Genomic DNA, 22,431 nt, shown 5'->3' on the forward strand with positions numbered 1-22,431 from the left:
CAGATTTAAATACGAAGTGCGATATAGAGTAGACTATGAACATATGTATGTAAAAATTCTCATTTTATTCGAAATATGATTACTGTCATTTTTCAGCACCGCGATATGAGGGAGAGGAGGGAGATAACTATGTATAATTCTTCCATTGTATTACGCTTGACCCAAATCCTCGTTGCACATCTCGTACCTTTCTAATTGCCGTCCGATTCACAAATTACAAATTTTGAAATTTCGCTGAATTTATTTTTAATCTTTAATTTAACGATTACTTGAAGACAAATTGCGTCTTAGAAGAGAAAGCTTCCCTTATCATCGAAATTACAAGCAAAGAGTACGGACGTGATTTTGTACAAATCTCCGAACTTATCTCCATCGAGCTGGAACCTTGTTCACCTTGACGAATCGTCGGAGATTCGGGATCATATTCGAAATCGTGGATTAGTTTGTAGATTTCATCATCGAGATCCCATACCTCTGATTTGCGAGACGGATACGGTGCGCCCCGGGAAAATGGAGTGTCTATCGAAAGAGGGGGAGTGCAATACCCCCAGCTCTGCGCCCTGCCATACGCACGCCGCGGTCTCGTCTCGGCGTATCATGCCGCTCGGCTGCCCCCGCGAATTGATTCCTCTCCTCTCCGAGAAGAGGGTGATCCGTCTCTCCTTCTCTCTCTTTCTCTCTCATGCGCGCGGGCGCGGACGCGGGCACAAGAGAAACAGGCACGTGACGCAAAAATCCTCCGGACGCGACGCCCGCTCGCCATCCTGTATTCCAGTCAGGAACAGATAAGAAGTACCTTCTCGAGAGCCGGCGTGGTAATAATTATGCAAGGAATATCACGGTGCGCGAGCGAGCGAGCGAGCGCGCGCGCGTCGCTCGCATAACAAGTGGACCACGTTTTCCTGCTAGAGCTGGACTGACCCGCAAGTTTTTCCCGGGGATGATTTATCGGGACGAAGGTGATACCCTGCCCCCGGCCGTGCCCGCTATTTTCGCATCTGCATTCGTTAGCTTTGTGATCGTCTCAAGCTGCTTCGCGTTCCAAGAGCCTCTCGCCGTGGCAGAACATGTTCGTTTGATTTAATGCGACGTGAGTTAATTAATTGTCGATTAAAACGAATTTATTCTCCATATTCCGTACGTTGGGTGTAGTATAATTATATGATATAAAAAAGGGAAAAACCCGACATATTTCATTATAGAAATAATGAGCGATTTGTCACAACGTTCCGCGTTTTCTCTTCGGCAGAGTGTTGACGACGACGTCGTTGTCGTCATCGTCGTCGTTGCGGAAGTTGGAGCCTCGAGGACCGACAACCGATCGTTCGATGTTCCTTTTTTTTTGCCTGTGGCAAAGTCATAAATTCTTGCGTCAAACTTCGACCGATAAAGAATTCCTTACGATGTTATCCGCGGAAAATTTCCTTTAACGTGGCGTTGATGCGCGCGCTCGCTCCTTTCGAGGAATTTTAAGGAGCGAGAATTATCGACGGACTTTCCTTTATACGGGCGAACTTTCCCGTAACAAATGGCGATGGACAAAATTCGATTGGTTGCAAATCGGATCTGGCGCGATTATTCGACTGTAATGAGACTGCAATGGAATACGCCCAATTTGTAAGTTCGGTGAAATTCGTTGTAACAAAAGTTTATTCCAGCTCAATTTGTTGGCCCGCTTATAACTTCGACTGAAGTATGGAGTGCTTTTAACCAATGTAGTTAATTGGAATAATTTGCCTGCCAAAGGATACATTTTTGTATGAAAATATAATAAATGCTCAAACGCTCTAAATATTAATTTTAAAACCGATGTGTTAAAATTAGCAAATAGTTTTGTTAAAACAGTAAATTAAAAATAGTTTTTTGACTTTCTGAAAAAACGTGAAAATATCGTTTTAGCAGAATATCGTTGGCATTAAATGGCAGGGTAAAAAGACACGGTTAAACGACGTGCGCTCTTCAAGCAAACGGAGGAAACTTCGCATACGTTATTTCGTGGCGTCGGCTCCTTAAAGTTATCCAAACATCTATTTCATAGGAAGTTTCACGACAGTCCCGCTGAAGTGGCAGAAATTCTCTCTTCTTCCCTCTCTCTCTCTCTCGACTAACTTTTATAATAATTTCATCGCGTTTGCATATTCGATGTCCCATCGAGAACTCTATATTCCAGCAATGAATTTCTGAGACGGATATTCAAGTCGTATATCGGATGCAAATCAATAAATATTCTTCTACACATGTTATACAGTATGGATTATTAAATAACATACATAAAATGAAGAACTTTGGAAAATGTAGTTGCGTCGTGCATGTAATATATAAATGCAATCATAAAGTTCAATATTCTACTGTATTAATCTTACATAAAAATTTACCCATTTCGAATAAATCAAATTTTCGTGACAGTTTTATTATTCCAAGGTTTCTTTTTCTCTTCCGAGATTACTCCGAGAAACGCCTAATTCTGAAGGCGTTTAGTATTAGAAATTGGATTTTCGCGATTCAAGTTTCAGGAATCCAGGTAAACGGTCCTGTTTGTCAAATAATCCTGAGTGGATTTTGTCATCGCCGGGATTTCATTTAAGGTTTAGTCGCGCGAAGATATTTAAAATTAAAATCTCCAAAGTTGGTATAAGTAATAAACTCACCCATTTTCCCATGAGGTTGAATATTTTCACGAAGGAGAAATTGACTGCATATTCATCAAAGAACTTACCATTAAAATTTCACGCAATGAAAGTGGAACCAAAGAGCTATATATCTCATTCGATGGAAAATCGAGCCGGAGCAACGCGAGAGGTGTCACGGAATTTCTCGCCTTCGTCCAGAATCAAGTTGTAAACGTTTACGCTTTCTCCAGGAGATAAGGGGAGAGTCCATGCCTTGCGTTACTAACGTGTTTCACGAAGTACTCGTGTGATCCTTTCGCGGATCGAGGTTAACGTGAAGTAAGATGACTCCCGGAGGACAATGTTCGCCGTATCGGATTTACCGAGCTGTCGCCGGTACTTACGTTACGCCTGAACATCATTCGTAGCGAGCCGTAAGGCGATTTAGTTACAGCCCCCCTACTTCATACTTTCCGGACGGATGCTTCACGATGCTTTTAGGTTCGGCACTTTGGTAAAGACATTACGTCTCCGATAATTACTGAAGTTCGTATCCGCGCAGCCCCGCAGCGGGTCGGGATATTTTCGAATGGCATCATAATCATATGTATCGCAGAATCTTATTAAATCTTCTCCGACACTTGATAAGAAATTGGATATCTGTTAGTCAGGCTCGATACAAATCGAATTTTATTCAATTCAATTACTATAAAATATTTTTGTGAGGTGAATAGAAAATATAACAAGATCGAACATGAAATGAGGTATTTAAGCAGTAAAGATATAAAAATGAAGTACCGCACATGTACATACGATAATAGATGTACTCTCTATGTAATCTGCAAATCTCTATGTAATATGCAAGCTATTTTATCGCAAATATTTTTATTAGATCACTGTAATCACTTAATTTCATTATAAGGAGGGCACGCTAATTGAAAATTTACAGAGCTTCTTAATGCAATACAATCATAATTCGCTTTATAGTACGTAATCTTCGATTTCTTAGATGAAGGGAAAGAGTCTCGATACTCAGTACCGACTTTGAATAACTTTCTAGAGAGCAAAGTTTCCATTCTTATACCGATTTCTAACTTTCCTTCAATCAGAAGTAATATGGACTCATGGAGAACTTTTCCGTTTGCATTGCGCATAACGGAAAACGGATGTGGCAATCAAAACAAATATTTCTCAGAAAGAACTTTATCGTGTATAACGCTTTGTCATAAATAAATAATATTAAAAGCATATTTAATTACTTAAAGCAGTAAATTGTTTTCTTCTATAATTAACAGGAGTAATTTTCCTTTTAATGATACAAATTTTCAGATTTTACTAGTTGATTCTTTTTTAATTGCATGTTATGTTATTCACAAGATAAACTATTAATTACACGACTTCTGAATATATGATTCACAGTTACGTCTTTTTTTCTCGTTTGGGATGAAAAATCGCCTTTTTCTTATCATATTTCACGTAAATCGTAAACGGTTCCCGTGAGATCTCCTTACTTTCGTGATCTTTTCATTTATGCAATATCATAGTTCTAATTTTTGAGAAATGCAGATAATTAGCAATTATTATTATTACATTACATTTTGCATTATATTCTATCTACTATTTAAATACATATTTAGCCATTGGTTTCTGATCAAGATACAAAAGGTTACTGAACTTACATAGTTTATTCCATTTTGCCATTTCGTTCTCGATTTAGAGAGACTCCGGTGTGCTTTCCTATATAATTTACAATACTGGAAATGATACTGTTTTGTCTGTTTATTTCAGGAATTTACGTTGCCGAATATAACCGAGTGTTATATGCATTAAAGTCTCAACAATTTCAGTGAATTATTTCGGTGTTTTAAACAATAAATATTATAATTTATATTTAAAAGCACAAACAGATTTCAGTATCAGAACGTTTCAGAGAGAAAGAAATACAAATTTTTATTCTAAAATGTTGCAAAGAATACTTCAAACATCTTGCATATTACTATCTATAATAGATAAATCAAATATACATGTTTTATTTGTATATACAACATTCTATCTTCTTCTATTCTTCTATTTTCCAACCAACGATAACAAATTTTCTAAATCAACGAAACATTTTTGATGTCAACAAATGTACATTATTTACAGAGAATATTGGAGAGAAAAAAGATTTTTTGGTCAATAAACGAAAGAATGCCATTTTTATCGAGAGCCAGACGCGATAACGAATCATTTTCAAAATAGTGCATTGAGAATACCTTCACAATACCTCGAATAAAACGGCGAGAAATCAGTTTTACGATCGGTCGGCGGATGCACCGACCGACGCGTCCCCAGGCTTTGATATTAAATTTGGATCCTGCTCGCAGGGGCTAAAGCCTCAAAATCCCGGCGTCGCCGGTAACACGGTATACCCGGTGTCCGGCCCGTGATGGGTGAGCGCGAATTAGCACGATTAAGATGCTATCGCGTCCGAGTGGACAGGGGCAGACCGGGAAGGATTCGCCGGGGTGTAAACGGGGGGGACCATACTCTCCCCCGTCAAGGGCTGGTCTATGCCGACCTCAAAGTAACTGGCAAGTGGAACGCTCGCGGTTGTAGCCTCACGCGGCTATATCTATGGAGCGATGGCGGTGGTGGCGGCCGGTGATGGTGTACGGAGAGACGAGCGTGTTGCCCCGGATTACGGGAATACAGTGGACAGGGGAGATGGAGGCCGGGACCAGGCCGGCTCTCCTGATGCTGAGTTACGTTCTATCCTATATCCCCTGGAGCTATTACACACGCCGCGCGTCCCCATAAATACGATGCTGCCGGAATCGTCCCCGATACTCTCCGTCAGCCTGTTGAGGCACGTCCGTCAAAGCGCCACCCTCTGATCCTATGCTCGATAATGGAAATCGACTCTGACCGAATGGATTGAGTCCCCCCTGTAACTTGACGGCAGTTGTGACCGTCGATGACGAGTCCCGGCGATCAGCCATCAACGGGAGACAATTTTCGAGGCTGTCAAGCGTCACGCGGCATGTGATCTCGGCGATCAGCGACGTATAACTGCAACTGCTTTTAAACTGAGCGCATCCAATTAATTGTTTTGATCGTGCAATCGTAATATCGAAGCATAAATAATGCAATAGTTGTATCAGAATTCTCTTGATAATTAGGAGATAGGATAAACGACAGAGTGGACGGTAGCGTTTTGGCTTTTTAGTAATATAAAATCTCGCAAATATGCGGCGCAAATTTCGATATGCTTTTGGTTATTACCAACGCGGATTCAATATTAAGCATCATTTTAACGTGTAATTATTGGCATAATATTTGCTGCGCACACGCGCGCCTGCGGAAGTCACGGATGGTCCGCGCAAATATCGAAATTACGGTCGCGTATAATCACTGCATTACACAGTTATCGCAATGGCATTAATCAGATGAAAATTCGAACCGGGTCATTATCTAATCTTAGAGTCAATCTAGTGCAAAATTCAAAGCACAAAAATCCCATTTCAACATCAGCAAATTACTGCCTACATATCTCCCGCTGGATATATTAAACGATTTAATTTTAATGCTAATACTACTGATATTACATTATTGTATCATTTAACATGTTCCCTGCCAAGCCGGTTTCGAGTAGTTGTCATTTTTAGGCCACGTGTACCAAAACGATACATATTATAGAGTTTGATAAATAAAGTTTTTAAAAATTATCTATTTTTTTTACTTTTTGTGTTCTAGAAATTTATTTTTTAGTAGAGTAAATAACGAAACTTGATGCAACGTAACAAACATCATCATGTAATAGTGGTACCAACAATTATTTCCTTGTACTTTATCAACGATAAAAATATCACTTGGCGTGAAAATGAGCGTGTATCGAAAATGGTATACACGACAGGGAACGTGTTAATTAAATATAAAAATATTTCTACAATCACAATATTTTATACAATTACTACAATATTTTATAAACATCATTAATTTATTTCAAATAAATAAAGTAATCTTTTAAAATTATTACAAGCGGACACATGTTCCGTTCTTGTCACATGATTTTCATATGATTTTCACATGATTTAGTCATAAGAGAAATAAATTCCATTTTTTAGTACGAGCTCGTGCTTCTGCACACATAAAGTTCCCTTGTTCGTACGACATTGTCACCTGGCTTTACACAAAAGTCTACGGAATGTATTCAGACGTATTCAGATGAAAGGGTTATCTTCAGGTCGCACTAGAGAGTATAGGTCCATCGAAGTCAAAAGGTTGGCGGTGTCCGAGCACAATGCCATTGTGGCGGCGGTGCTATCGATAGGGTTGTTAGGTTTTGTATTTGTCGTTATCGTCGCGTTCGGAAAGGGTCGTATGATAGGAACGAGTGGAAAGCACGGTTACTCGTAGCTGTCACGCGTGTTGGCGAACTTCAATTAGAACGGCGGAATTTCCGGTTGGACCACGATGAACTTACGGAAACTCCATTCTGCGGTGTTTGAGTCGCCTGACACACGCGCGCGGCAAGATCAGTACACACTGTTATAATTATAAGTTGAATATTACCTGCTAATATACGTTACAGAATTAACTTTCATCCCTCTGTCAATTTTTCTATGAATCTTTCAACGAATCCGCAGAAATCAATATTCTATTCCTACATAATATTTCTTTGCCAACATTTTACTAATTAGATATTAATATTTATTTCATTATCACAGTTTTTACTAAATGCAAGAGACATTTTTCCGTAATTCTGAAAACTGCGTGAAACGTTCGGGACTTACGATGCGCTGCAAATGAACGCATTCCGTGAAATACGAGAAAAAAATCAGCGCGTGAATTAAGACGAGTTTGAGGCGGAAGTCGGGCATCCGGACGAATTACGGTCTCGATAACGAGAAATTTCAGTAACGAGAAAATAATGTAAAAATAGATAGATTGCCGGGGCTGCGCCACCACATTACGCGCTCCACCACGTTTACGCTTTTTACTTGGCCAATGAATCGATAAGCACCTGAGAGGGAAGAAAATTTATGGAACCGTAGCAGAACGGGCGCGTATCGATGCATTCGCTCGCGCGATCAATCGGACTTGCAATATCGCTGAAACGTACGATTGTAACGCCAGCGGCTGGCTCTGCGCACATATCGCGACGATTACGTAGACACTCGTCGAAATTTAATTTTGAATAATAATCCCGCGGTCGCGCACGACGGAAAAGTGCGAGAATAATACCGATATTACATTATCGTTCAAAATTTCATTCTGGCAATAATACTGCGGTCGCTGAATGGAAAAGTGAGAATGTTACTGATATTGTATTGTCATTGGAATTTAATTTCGACAATAATCCGGCAATCACTATACATATCGCTCCGGAAATGTACGGCTGATATTAAAATGTTGACAGCGATCGCTACCGCCAGAAATTGAGCGTAATCTAGCTGGCATGTTGCATGTGCAATAATATCGTTACGACCTGCATTACGCTACAGTAAATGTGTACTTGGATATCAACATATTCCAATAGGACGCATTTATTTATTTCGATTCTACATTGTTACTCAATTTTTTGATACTTCGCGCGGAATTACGCCTTTGTAAACCGTTCTCTCTGCTGTGAATCGTTAATTAAAAATTTTTAACGCACATTACGTTATGAAGAATTAATGATCATTATTTATTTCTATTCATTTGTTGATATCATCGATGTTTTTTCAAGGATTATAACAGACGATGGTATATTTTGCTATATGATAAATTGACGAACACATTCCATCACGCTTCGCTATTACGCACCGGCGAGCAGCTCGAATATGCGCGAAATTGATGAAAATGCATAGCGCACGAAATCACGTGTCGGTTAAAACGTATCGAACCTTGCGCGTGCTGTAAATATGCGCGATGTAGGTAATTATTTCGTCCTACCGATGGCCCCTTCGTCGGCGGGAAATCCGTTGCAGTTAGTACAGACAATAAAAGCAGTCGGTTTGACTACCGCAATAATATCGGCTTGAAAACGTGTCGACCGAACTCAATTTGCTGGCAATTCATCGATCAGCGAGCGTTGTCGTCCGTTCGCGATATAAATTCGTCGTGGATATCACATAATTTTTACGAATTTCTCCGAAAATCGCAAACCGTCCGTGTGATTGTAGGCGGTAATGAATTTTGTATTGAATGTCGCGAAACATTTATTTAACTGCCAATAATAACTTTAAATACGAATAAATATATCGAAAACAGTGGTACATATTTTTGTACATGCATATAATATTGGATATGAAAATATCTTGAGTAAAGATTATAAAGTTATAGAAAACAATTTATATTAATATTTATTCTTTACTCTAATATCATTTTTCTTATAAAAAATTCAAATTTAGCTTACTTGAAGTGTATCTAAATTACAGAAGATATGCAGTACCAAGATAGAGATCGATAAATATTATTTTTGAAGAAATCAAGGAACAAACGCACATACATGTAAACAGCTGAATTGAAAGTCACTAAAATTTCGATTTCAATAATGCGTTCTCAATATCGTTGGTCATAGTATCGACAGTATTCGAACGAAATTTCATTTGATCAAGCCAGCTATTAATTTTCCATGCATATTAAATATGTGCGTATTTTAATCTTCACATTATCCATTCAGTTATTGCTGTGGTCATATCTAACTAATCTATTTAATATTGTAATAATCCCTTTTTTGTATATGTGTATATTATATAACATATTTAAAGAATAATTTTTATGCAACTAGAAAAAACACAAAGACATAAATTTTTACGTTTCCTTGCAATAGCGAAGACGAACAGACTAATAAAAAAAGTAGTAGAATATATTTCCAAATAGACAATATTTTCAGTATAAAACATTACTATATATGCATCATGCACGAATAATTATCCATCTTTCACCCTCTGACATCAGCAGAAATCTTCATATATAATAAGAATAAATTTTCACGATTCAAATAAAATTGCACAAAAACCAAGCGCGCAAGCTCCATCACGTGCGCGATTAAAAATGGATTTTCTATTTCCAATAATGAGAGCTTAATTTACTTTCTGTTTTGCTTCGGTTCAGTTATAATTCATAAATATCTATTAAAAGCCCCCGCTCGTAACAACACGTGGGCTCGCCGGAGCACGCGGCCGAACTTTCCGCGCGATTATCGAAGATATTCGCTGTTCAGCCTCCACTCGTACGGTCAAGTAGTATACCACTCGTATTCGTGCGCCTGCTGGAGTGGGCGGATTTCCGAGCAGAGCGTTTAAACTGTCTGCGAAGTTGGCCCTCGGCGCCCTTTTCCAACCCTTCGGCGCTCTTTATCGCCGACTCCGCGAGCATCGCTCTCATCCTATCTCACGTGAGGGAGGATGCGAGCCTATCGTTCGTTCGTTCGTGTGTGTGTGTGTGTGTGAATACGTGCGTGCTTCATCGTGAATGTGAATACCAACGTGCGAGTACCAATTTACCATAGGTGAAATCTACCCTGGTCCTGGCGTGTGCCGAATTGCGGTGGGGCGTTTGCGCAACGCCGTGACGCGCGGCGTGCACCCGCACGTTGCCGTTAAAACTGAATAACCCGCGAAATGTCGAGGTGAGACCGGCGTGGACGGTTATCGATGCCCCCGAAAGTGGTCTCGCGCGCAATTATTTAATTACACCAATGCACCGATATACTTGCATACTCAGCATCGCGATGCGCGACTCGATACGAGGGATCAATCGTAAACAGGCGCGGCGGACTCCCGCACTTGCGCCGTTTTATGCGCGATTCCCCGCGACGCATCTCAATTTAATGTAGACAGACGCTGCGATACTGCGTTCTAGATTATATTAGAGAACCCGGTAATGCATGAATACCCCATTAATACGAGCCCGGAACGAGGGAGCCCGAGCGAGCGGGCGGGCACGCGATAACGTGCGCGAGCGCTACGGCAAGGATCCCTTCAATATGACCAGCGGCGATACATCGATTATGCGAACTCGCAAATTGCGAGTGTGTACGTGTGCATACGTATGTGTGCGTTGTGCGTGTATTTTGAGTGCGCTCTCTCCTGCTTTATTAAACCCTTGACATTACATTCCGCAGCGGGCAGGAGCCCGTCTATAAAACGACGTCTCGTTTTTCTGGACCGAAGCAGCCATTCATTGACGAGCGCAAGAGCGCAAGAGCGATGATTCTAGTCGTTCGATAACTAATTACCCGTGACAGCGTGTCGCGAGATTCTTTTTTTTAAATCTTAACCGGCGCGGAAGGTTTCTCATTAGCGCGATAGTTATACTCGGCCGACGTTCCGAATGATATTTAAATCCCACTTCCGAGAGTTCTCTCCTCCGCAGTGCAGATATACTCGAGACGCTTACGTCCTAGACTTACCTATTATCCCCTAGAAGTGACCCGTTAGCCGCTTACCAGCAAGTTATCCGCTTTCCAGACTGATTTAGGCATGCGTTCTCAGCTTCGCGTCCCGTTTGTCGCTAAAAGTCTTTCCTGCTCATGCTGACCTGCGAGAACAAAAACAATTCTACGTTCATTCAGTGTCAAAATGATCGTAGTACTGATGGTATTTATTATATTTGGAAGTAATCATTTATCTATTACAATAACGTCAGTTATCTTGATTCGCAATAATATAAAATGCACAGGACAACGCAAGATCTTCTTATCTTATTCTTATTCTTAAATTATCAGGTTTTATAATATTCTTATGATGTGGATGTGTGTGTTTCCAATCGAGCGGACAATACTCAGGAAGCTCGCATTTTCGGAGAACCCAGAACGTTACTCTTTCACGCGACCTAAAATCCCTCTCGTCGGTAATGCGCGCAGCAGCAAAAACTACGTACGCCGTTCTTTAATAATTGCGAACGCGGAACCCCAATCCGCCGGCGAAAAATTCAATCCGGAAATTTCGGTTCTCCCCGGTATTTAGGTCGAGCTGCGCCAGTTTTACCACGCGTCCAATACTTTCGAATGCGCGCGTGCAACGTGCGTTGTGGCTGTCACGCGGAGTCGGTCGATCCGTTGAGAAAACCTCGCGTTTCGAACTGTGATACAGCTGAGATCTTTGCGATCGAAAAGTTTTGCCGCCGTAAAGGATCTGTCGATCGTAAGATTTATTAACTCCGAAAAAGCCAATGACGCGATTGGCAACGGCCGTTACCCAAAGTACCAATAAACAACGCTCTACCTGTGCTCGTGCAAATTATAAAAACTTATACGTGATATCTTTAACATATTTCTTGTATCTCTTAAATTAGCATTAACCGAGACACCTCTGCATTACTACTTTAGCGGAATTTGTAATGCACATCTCGCATTCGTTTCAGCGATATTTCTTTAAATTTTTATTCAAAAGTCTTGCGGAGCACATCCTTCGCGCGGTTGGAACGCTGTCTATTCACGGAATAAAAGTAAAATGAGATGTCGGTTCGTATCAATCAGCTTGCCGCGCGAAGATCATCGGGACCATAAATCCTCGGACTCGCGGCGAATATCCGCGCCGTTGTGCACGGCCCGACTTCCTTGGGAGTATAAGCGGCGAGCATCCGCATTTCCGGCGCAGTACGAAGACGGATCCGTTACATATTTAAAGCCGTCCCGCGGCAGCCTTCGGCGCTTTAGATGCGAATTAGGTGGCCGTCGCCCTCGCACATTCGAGGGACGTCGTATCTATAAACTCGAAGCCGTCTCGATTCGCGGAGAGCTGTCTCGTTTTATCTCTTCTGCTTTCTCTCCGCATCTCATCCCCTTTCTCGTTTGCAGGAGTGGAGAAAGAGAGAGAGAGAGAGCCGGGCTTTCCGGGGATTAACCTTACCCGCGACTCCGCGCCAGTAATTTCCAATTCGACTGCCCGACCTGATCTCCGTGTTAATTAAACCCCTCCTCGTCCGCGTTGTTGCTATCGATAGCTCCCGCGCGAGCGGTTATACAAAGCTTGGAAAGTTTGTAATCGGATATATAGTTGATTTCAAGCTGCTTGAATTGTCGCATTGACGCGGTGGCGCACGATAATCTGCATCGCGATACCGGCAATTATCGTTGCCTTTGTGAAACACTTCGACAAAATTGCGAGGTACACATATTTTCAGACCGGAAAGAATATCAAATTAAAATTAAATATTTGATGCGTCCGATGGGCAGAATGAATCTGCCGGGGAGCGTGTTCGAAACCCTGACATTTTCAATGTGTAATTAATTTGGAATTACTTATGTTTGTCGGATTAATACTCTTAAATTAATGTCGTTACTCATTCCCTTTTCGTAGTCTAATCTGCAGCATAGATTGTAATTGCAAAGAGAATGCTTAATTGTTCGTGATTGCCGTATCTAACTCTATCGCAAGCATTCATTTGGTTGCCAGAGATCTCAGATGAAAGAGACAGAGAGAGAGAGAGAGACATATGTAAAAGAAAGATTTTTAATAAGTATAATATTGGACTACTTGCAGCACCTACATCTGTAACTATTCTTTAATCGCGCTTTTAAATGTAAAGATAGAGAAAATTAAAAATTATAAAAACTTTATGCAGTTATACAATAATTTAATTAAATTTATTAATAAAGTAATAAATTAAATTTATTAATAATTCAACTATATATGTATAATAAAATTTCAATATCTGAAGGTAGTTAATCGTGCCATTATAAAATGACGTCAGCAGTTTCATTCTCAAGAGAAGGTGTATTAGAACGTACAGTCATAGGCACAGAGGTTGTGACCTCCGTGCCTATGACTGTACGTTATTATCATTAATGTCAATGTTACTCTCATCTCTCTTAAGTTCGCATTACTCGTTATAATTAAGCGTCACGTTACAAATAAATTTCTACCGTTACCGTAGCGCGTGTTACAGTAACCGTAGAAATTTCCGGCGGAAATGATCCTCATCGCGGGATACCCGTGCCGCAGCGCGGCCCCATAAAACCATTCAATTATCTCTAAGCAATTTTCCGCGTATGACTTTTGATATGGCTTTATGCTTGGTGATCATATTAAGATGTAGAGCAAACGGCATCGTGCGTGCTCTTACGAGATAAAAACGAGCATTTCACGTTTTTCCTCTCTACCTCGTATCTTTCCCTCTTTCGCTCTTGCCACATTTTTTACTTTTTACTCTTTTCTCCTCACTGCCTGCTGCCTACATTTTTATATCTCTTTCACTTACTTTGTGCGCGACGCAGTCTCCTCTTGCTTTCTTTCTGTTTCAGCGCGCGTTGTTAGAAAAAAAATCTCTAATAATTTCCACGATTTAATTTTACGCGATTAATTTTTGCACGGCTTTGTCCGGTTGGCTGTTCGCTTTATTACTCCGCGTTTTCACCCCTTCTTTGCGCGAGAGATCCGCGCCCAAGCAAGTAGATTTCCATTCTTTTATCCGTGTTACATCCCACTCTGCTTTTATCCGCGAATTTTGCTTGTTGCTTCTTTTTTCATTATTTCTGCTCGTCGCATTACTTATCCTTTATTTCGTATTCGCATCCGCATTTAGTGGATATGACCGACCGACTTAGTTTCATTCATGTAACGCAGGAATCGCGCTCAACGACGGAAAGTTAGACGGAAAGTCGCGTGAAACGTTAAATGCGCCATATAAGTTTTCATCTCCGTTTTTTATTCGCGCGGCCTTTGTCTCCCTTTTGCAGCTTTCCACATTTTTCCGGGCGCTTTGTGTTCCGCGTTTCAGTTGTGTGTTCTTCGACATCGTTCTCTCTGGATTCTTTGATATGTCATTCTCGTCTCTTCAAATTCTCGCTGCTATTTTCTTCGCTGTTGGTGCATCTTCAATTTTTCATTTCTCTGTTGAGCGCTCTTCTCTGACACTTGCGCTTTTCTCGGTTTTCTCCTTCATCTTTTATTTGCCATGTCTCTTTCGATTCGTCCATCCCTTCATCCAATTCCATAGTCCGATGGTTCACACTTTCACAATCGCATCTTTGCACGCTGGTCCAATTCTTTGTCCGTCTTTCCATCTTTTTAACAACAAATAGAGAACAATGGATAAAAAATTGGTACCACTTATTGACTAATTCGTATCATTTTTTATAGCGTACTCAATTATACATTAATTGGGATGGAAATAGTCCTCAACAAATTATTTTGTTTCATAATACTCCTCTAGTATTTCGCATTTAATATTCTGAGTCACTAAATATCATGAACAAGCATTATATTTAAATACTACCTACTCTTGTTTTAATGGCGAGGGATTTAAGACGTAACGCGACATTTGCTACGTTTATGTTCGTTTCATCATTTTATTCAGATTCTGTTTTAACCGTCGCGACTGCAATATTCTAAAATGTCTTGGAGAAGAAAAGGGCAAACGTACAAGAAACATTTTACAATAAACGAAAGTACATTTCCCTGCAAATAAAGGCGGTTGATACCGCAATGAGATTGCCTTTCTGCCCGCAGTATTATTACGCCATTCAGCCATTCAAAGCGATTCGTAATACTACAATCAAAAGATTGCACCTTTGCAATGGGAATATAACAACTGAAAATATTTATAATTGCTATTACCTGTAATTGCCACAATCGTATCATTGTAAATTTTATACGCTTTATGCACGCTATAGAAATCCACCCAAGAACTTATTATTCAAATATATTACGCAACAGAAAAATACATAAACTTGAGTCTTCTTAATACACAATTCCAATTCATAAGAGATTTAATACTTTCATATACTTACTCATTATACATGGTGAGGCACCTAAAACAGGCCACCTGAATATCTCGGCTGTTATTGGTGATAGAAAAAAATGTGTCAGACCAAACTTGCATGGTTTCGAGGGACACATAATTTGTTCTAAATAGTTTTTTATTAGGTGGACGCGTAGAGATCATATGAAGGTCAACTTCGTTTTTTTAAATGGTATATGTTTTTTTACGTACCATCTAGTAGAGCGTTTGAAGATGCGCACATTGATCTACGGGTCACAATCATTCAAGGTCACTGAAAGCCAACTGCAAGGGAAAATAATTTACTTTATATTGCCTAGAGTTTTCTGTTATTAAAAATACTGTAAACTTAGAAATGAAAAAGTTCTAGACCTTAAAAATTTTTTCTTTTTCCGCGAAGTTCTGAGTTGTTGTTGTTATCATTATTTTTTATATTGCCTAGAGTTCTCTGCTATTGAAAATACCGTAAATTCAGAAATGAAAAAGTTCTAGCCGTTAGAAATTTTTTCTTTTCCGAGAAGTTCTGAGTTGTTGATATCTATATTTTTTATATTGCCTAGAGTTCTCTGCTATTGAAAATACCGTAAACTCAGAAATGAAAAAGTTCTAGCACTTAGAAATTTTAGCCTTCAGTGACCTTGAATGAGTTTGACCCGTAGATCAATGTGCGCATCTTCAAACGCTCTACTAGATGGTACGTAAAAAAACATATCATACCATTTAAAAAAACGAAGTTGACCTTTATATGACCTCTACGCGTCCACCTAATAAAAAATTATTTAGAACAAATTATGTGTCCCTCGAAACCATGCAAGTTTGGTCTGACACATTTTTTTCTATCACCAATAACAGCCGAGATATTCAGGTGGCCTGTTTTAGGTGCCTCACCCTGTATATAAATCGCGATATCGCACTGTCATAATAATCATATCATTTCTCGATAAATAACACATAAAATCAGATTTTGGGATATTTGCATCAAGCGACAGGACCGTTTGCCTTAAATATTGTTGTTTGACGGAGATAATGCTCTCGGACAATCGCGACGAAATGCGCGTGTCAGAGCACGCTGAATTACGACGGAAGCGCAGTCGGCGCGAGAGAACGGAGGCACCGCTTTAAATTGATTTACAGTCGTACAATCAAAAATGCAAATAGGTAATCAAGCGCATATTCACCCGCATCCGCATCGAACGCCGATGATATGGAATTGTACATGATTACGGCATGATTACGCGTTATAAAATAATGTCACGCTGACTGTCCTATTATAGACCGCATCTCGATCTACAATATCTTGTACTTATTCTTGGAGTGACAGAGGAAAACAATTTGCATTACGTATTTGAACGAAAAATATTCTGCTGCGTTACAGATGGTTAAATGCAAAATTAAAATAAATAATCGATAAGAATGTATACGCGCAGCTAAACGATGCAAACTATTTTTCAAAATGGAACAAAGTTACAATAAATAACAAAAATATGCCTTTGATGTCCGTTAAAATTGGCATTCTTGAATAAATTGCTTAAATACTTCGGTTCACGAACGTTTCACTCAATCATATCTTTGTGTCAAAATTGTATTTTACGCTTTACCTCCCTCCTCACCGTAATAGCTGATATTACACAAATGCGTGCTCTTTAATATTTTACAAATAAGAATTAACTCTGCTTTACCAATCAATCGAATATCCCATAACATTAAATATTTCTTTCGATATGTTATATACAATATTTACAACAAAACGGTCGTGTGGAATAATTTACGTAAATCAACTGAAAAGCGAGGAAACCGATAAATTACCAATTAATTACCAATTAAAGAGCGCCGCAAAATCAATCAATCGTATCGTAACTCGTATTTACGTATTTTATTGGAACAGAACATATTGTTCTCTTTTTTCTCTCTTTTTCTCTCTTTCTATCTCGCGATGCAAACTCATTGCTGTAAAGGATTTTTTCCTGCGCTATTGTTTGTCGTATATGCCACGTATGGCGATTAAAAATAATATTTCCACACACACGCGGTTTTCACGCGCAAACAATGCGGCGCCGTTGTTACAGATGGCTTGCACTCCGCATAATTTCCGGTAATTTTAGATCGCCGCGATAAAGCGAGCGTGTACCAAAGGAAAAAGGGAATTTCTCCGCTACGTGGAGATCCTACGGATCTGTTTAAAATTATTACTCGCATGCGTGCGTTCCTCGTGCGGAGGCCGACATTAGTTTTATGAAACAACTACGTGCACCGAGAATATGCCTATCCGCCTATATCGCGCCAAGCACATTCCGACTACTCGAAATCTGGACGTGCATATTTCGCGGACGCCGAATTCCTAATTAGGAGAAACTATTCCAAATTATAATAGTAACGATATATATTATATCAGTGCGTGATATAACATATTATACTTTATTGCAATTTCAAGACATATTATATCAGCGCGTAATATATGTTATATCACGCGCTGATATAATATATATTATACTTTATTGCAATTTCAAGAATTTCATGAATCTATAAATCTTTTATCATTCATATGTAGCGCGCTTATCACGAATTTTATGATGAGACTGATCATCGCAGATCGATCTATTTCAGTCACATTGATATTAAATCCTTTTGCGACGAAATGCACATTTAATATCGGATATATCTTTTCGATAGCCAGATCATAGGCATCGATTCTGAGAGTGCGGGACATGGAGGAGGATAATCGGTTGAATGTGCACGAATGTATACGTGTGCAAGAGTGTGCGATAGTAGGAAACGCGGAGTGCATGGGAATTAATTCTGCAATGGCCGCGGGCGCGGCTGCCTCGAGTATCCGTCCAGAATGCGTTATACGTTTTTATTATTTCTCAGGACTCATTGTATCCCGTTATTGATTCCCCCACGGCACGACGGAACCTCGCTGCAATCGCAATAAAGGTACTCCGCCGATAACTCGCGTCTTCAAGGATACAACTTCATAATAACGCAAAACGAAATGCCTCCTCTATTATTTGCGCGAAGAATGGCCGGCCTTAATGGTCTTAGGGGACTGCTTTTTGCATTCTCGTGCATATTACCAGATCTAAATATTCGCATAATGTACGGCGTCGCATAGCTAAAGCCGATACTTAAACAAACCATTGCACGATGTTGAAAATAAACGTGCCTTATTGTCATGATAAATTAAAATACTCTTATAATAAAGGACATTATATAATTAATAATAATCGAGTAATAATAATAAAGCAAATATTACAAAGCCATTAAAATTACAAAATACTGCCATCATACCTCTAGCTATTCATGATAGCATAAAGCCAATATTACACATCATATTGGCATTTTTCTCGGACGAAAAATTTCTACTACGTCGATTTATTAGCTATAAAAAATGATTTCGATCTAAGGGCCACTTGCGCAAGCTACTCGCACGCCCGAGGGAAGTCGAAGATGGAAATCCGGGCGAAAAAGGCGAGCGACTCTTATTGAAGCGGTCCAAAAACCGCGCGAAAGCGCATCATGAGACAATAACTGCGGCAGCTGCCGATTGTCAGGGTTGGTCTCGGGTGCCTCGTACCTCGCCGAGATCCGCGTCTGAATACCGCTATAGAATCGGCGTCCCGATTCGGCGCTGCAGGAAGCTCGTTAGGCATCGCCTCGGGTTCTTTTTGGGCCTGCATCACGGAGATCCGCGTCTCGATCCATCCTCCTCTGGCCCGACTTATGTACCGGCCCCGTGTGTACATATGTAAATACATATATTGTACACCACGGCAGTCCTTCGAAAACTCGCTGAATGCGCGTCACCGGTCCTTCCGGCGCAGTCTGTGATTCCACTAATCACGGATGTTTCCCGAGTTATGTAACGCGCTAAGGGAAACCTTAGTCATGCGAGGTAACTGCGCTTCTAGGACGCCATCGCCTGGTATAAATACGACTATTTATGCTTGAATGTGAGCAAATCACATTTCTCAGTCTTTAGACGAGAGAAATTAGGATATGCTAAAAATTAGGAAAATGATCTTTTCTGTTTTCCAATACTGCACGTAACGATATGAAATTTCTAATTACGGCATGTGAACTGTTTGTCAACCTCACGCGGAGATTTCATTACGACAAACCTCGTCAGATCTCTCCAACTTAATTTTATTATAGGAATTTTGTTACGCCGGATATCGATTTTCGATCAAACTTCATTCAAGTAAAGCTTTCGCTCTAGTAGTTACAAAGAAATGCCGTTATACTAATAGGATTCCCCGCAGTTAATAAATAAGAGCGCGCAGAGATATCAAACCTTTTAGACTCTGTTTCATTTAATCTTCGCGATATCAGATAGACAATCAATTTATTTCTCATGTAAATCCACATTTTTGTTTCAGCAAACGATATTTTTTGCGCGGAATTATCAAGATAAAACTCACAGAATAAAATTTCTCAGTTAAAAATTGCCAGTATTTTAGTACAACTATAATATTGACCTACAAAATTCTGCACTGCGTTGATCTTCTCTCGAGCCAAACCTATGATCAGGAAACATTACGACAATCATCGCACGATGAGATCAGTATGTTCCGTAGTTACCGGTTGGCCCTGGCATGGTTAAGCATCTCTAATCGCACAAGTAGCTGACTTCACGTCTCGTTTCGTCGTCCTAATTTCCCGTCGCGTGCAAGTCGGCCAGCCAAGCCGTTTAGTGGGAACCGACCGGCTGGTGGCAAAGTACACGTCCCGTCTGGTTCGGGGGTATCCCAGCTGGTTCCCGGCATCGGCGTCGTCTTTCGCTTATCTAACTTCCGGGGTGCGACACGCCGCCGGCGACGACCAGCCGAATTTACATACGTTCGCCAACTACGCGGCCGTGCCCTCGCAAATAAGAGTAGCGTCGTAACTTTGTGCAGCCACCGGTGGCTGCATGCGCACCGGAAACGGAGGGATTTCGGGACAAGGGGGATCGCGCGACTCCGGTGCGGGGTTGCTGACGAGGCGGCAGGAAGTACCGATCCTCTAGAATAAATCCCTCGACCGATCGGCGACTCGAGGGATGGAAAGAGGAAGGAAAGAAAGAGGCGACAGTTCTAGAGAATCTGAAACCGGATCTCCCGATTCAGCGCGCGCTGAAGGAGGACCCTGATGACGGAAAGATTGCGAGTGTCTCTCGAACGGATTTCTCATTCATGATTTTTCATTCGGAGAGCGCGTCGAGAGCGCGGCGGAATTTCGGAGGAGCTCACGCATCTAATCTGCATTAATGCGCTCGTCCGCCGCGTCCTGATTCCGCGGCAGCGAAACGTGTTGAATGGAATAATTACCCGGTATCCGATAAGAGGTACTTATTGCGAAATTAAACATATATTACAATAACAACCTGGAGCGTTTAAATTTACAGATTTCAGGAAACAGTTATCTGAGTATTATTATCAGAACGTCCTTCTTAAAATATTATCCTTGAATAATCGTGTAGCATCGATGAAATAATAACAACGCGATCATTTGAATGCCCGGGGTCTTATTGTATAATCACGTAAGATAGGGATGGACAGCGGCAGAATTTTAATGAAATGGGATAGCAGCTCGATTGCGTTAAGATTCAGATGACAGTCGCGCCGTTACTAATAATTAGGAAAATTAAAGTGATTAATTAAGGTATCATTATTAAAGGGCGTCGCGGATGGATAGATCCTTCTTTATGAACTCGTCGCTCGTCGTCCGCCGTGTCTACTTCATTATCGTCGGCGAGGATCGCTTAACGAGAGACGGCAGTCCGTGTTATCATTCTCCCCTCTGAATTTATCGATCCAATCCCATCTCCTGGCCTCGCCAGCCCTTTGACAAGCTCAGTTCGACAGATTAAATCTTTGCCGCTTCGTCCGTATTCGAGCTCTCCGAGGAAAGTCCTTAAAACCGTCTTATAATCGCCACGGGGAAGTGCGCGCGCGCGCGCTCACTGTAAGAGACCATTAATCAAGTCCGATAATGGAGCAATATCCAAGACATTTGAGCAGTCAGCTGCGATAGGAGAATCATGTGAGATCATCGCGACATTGTGCCAGCTCATCTTAAAGAGACAAGTTTTACGTAAGTCATGAGTCTTACCTAAGTAGTAAGACTTTGTTTTTATCGGGGCGAATTCGATTTTCGCCTATTTCAATAATTTCTAGTAACAACAATCCTTTAAATAATGTCTATCATAAAATCTCTTTCCAGCTTAAAAATAATTCGGTATTTTTCTAAATAATTCTTCGCATAATATATTTTTACAAGTAATCTTGATTCAAGTCTTTCAAGATCCTGTAAATTTTCGCGCCTCCGAGTAGCTTCTCTTACCGATAGATTCCCCTCACGAATGGGACCGATGAATTGTGCACGACCTGAGTAGCCAGATGGTAAAAGAAATCCTGCTAACGAACATCCTGTCACAAAGATGCGCAGTGATGATTCCCGACGACGAAGGTACTCACGAGAAAAATTCACTAGTGGAACCAGCGAATAATGGGAGTGACAGAAACTCTACGCGCTCCCACCGAAACATCCTGGATTTCATCCCGCTCCTCTCGGTGTGACGAAGAACTCTCGGTAAAGTGCCGTTTCGTCTCACATTGCGCGGTATTATAACGGCAGCGGAACCTCTGCTGATATTCCAATGCATTGATTGTTCCTTCAACGAAATTGCCCGTCATCTCATCGCGCATGCCGGAAACGCCAATGTAACGAAGTGCTTGCGAAAATAATACGCACAATAGTGTGCGCTTTTTAGCGAATATATTTTAGCGAAATATTTAAAAAATGAATGAGAAGTATGGATTGACCAGAAGAGACAATAAAAGTAATTATGCAATTTCTCGAAGTGCAAGTACTTCAATAGTGTAAATAAAGCAATAGTGTAAATAAAGAGGATAATATAAAAATAATGTTGCAACGAGATGAGATTTTTTTTAATTAATGCACATAGCAGCTAGTGCAAATACAGCAAAGCCGGGAAATAACGGGGAACGTAATTACATTATTTTTAATATCACATCTAATAAATATCGAACCTGTTTTCCCAAGCGTCCTTTACAGTTTCATTACTTCGAAAGTCATGCAATTGGATCTTTTTCATAAATATCTTTTTCCCTAAAATAATACGAGT

General features: G+C 40.5%; 1 protein-coding gene across 2 annotated transcripts in view; it reads right to left on the reverse strand.

Annotated features, from left to right (window-relative positions):
- Positions 1-22,431, reverse strand: part of LOC105277046 (lachesin) — a 137,229-nt gene that overhangs the window by 47,541 nt on the left and 67,257 nt on the right. The window contains exons 2-3 of one of the 2 annotated variants that reach the window (XM_026968704.1): positions 13,785-14,589; positions 10,993-11,120 (exon numbers count right to left, since the gene is read on the reverse strand). The gene's annotated coding sequence lies outside the window, so the exon portion shown is untranslated. The remainder of the gene's footprint in view (positions 1-10,992; positions 11,121-13,784; positions 14,590-22,431) is intronic. The other variant, XM_011335183.3, reaches the window with a different exon arrangement.

Source organism: Ooceraea biroi, chromosome 3 (genome assembly GCF_003672135.1).
Source record: "Ooceraea biroi isolate clonal line C1 chromosome 3, Obir_v5.4, whole genome shotgun sequence".
Classification (NCBI taxonomy): Eukaryota; Metazoa; Arthropoda; class Insecta; order Hymenoptera; family Formicidae; genus Ooceraea; species Ooceraea biroi.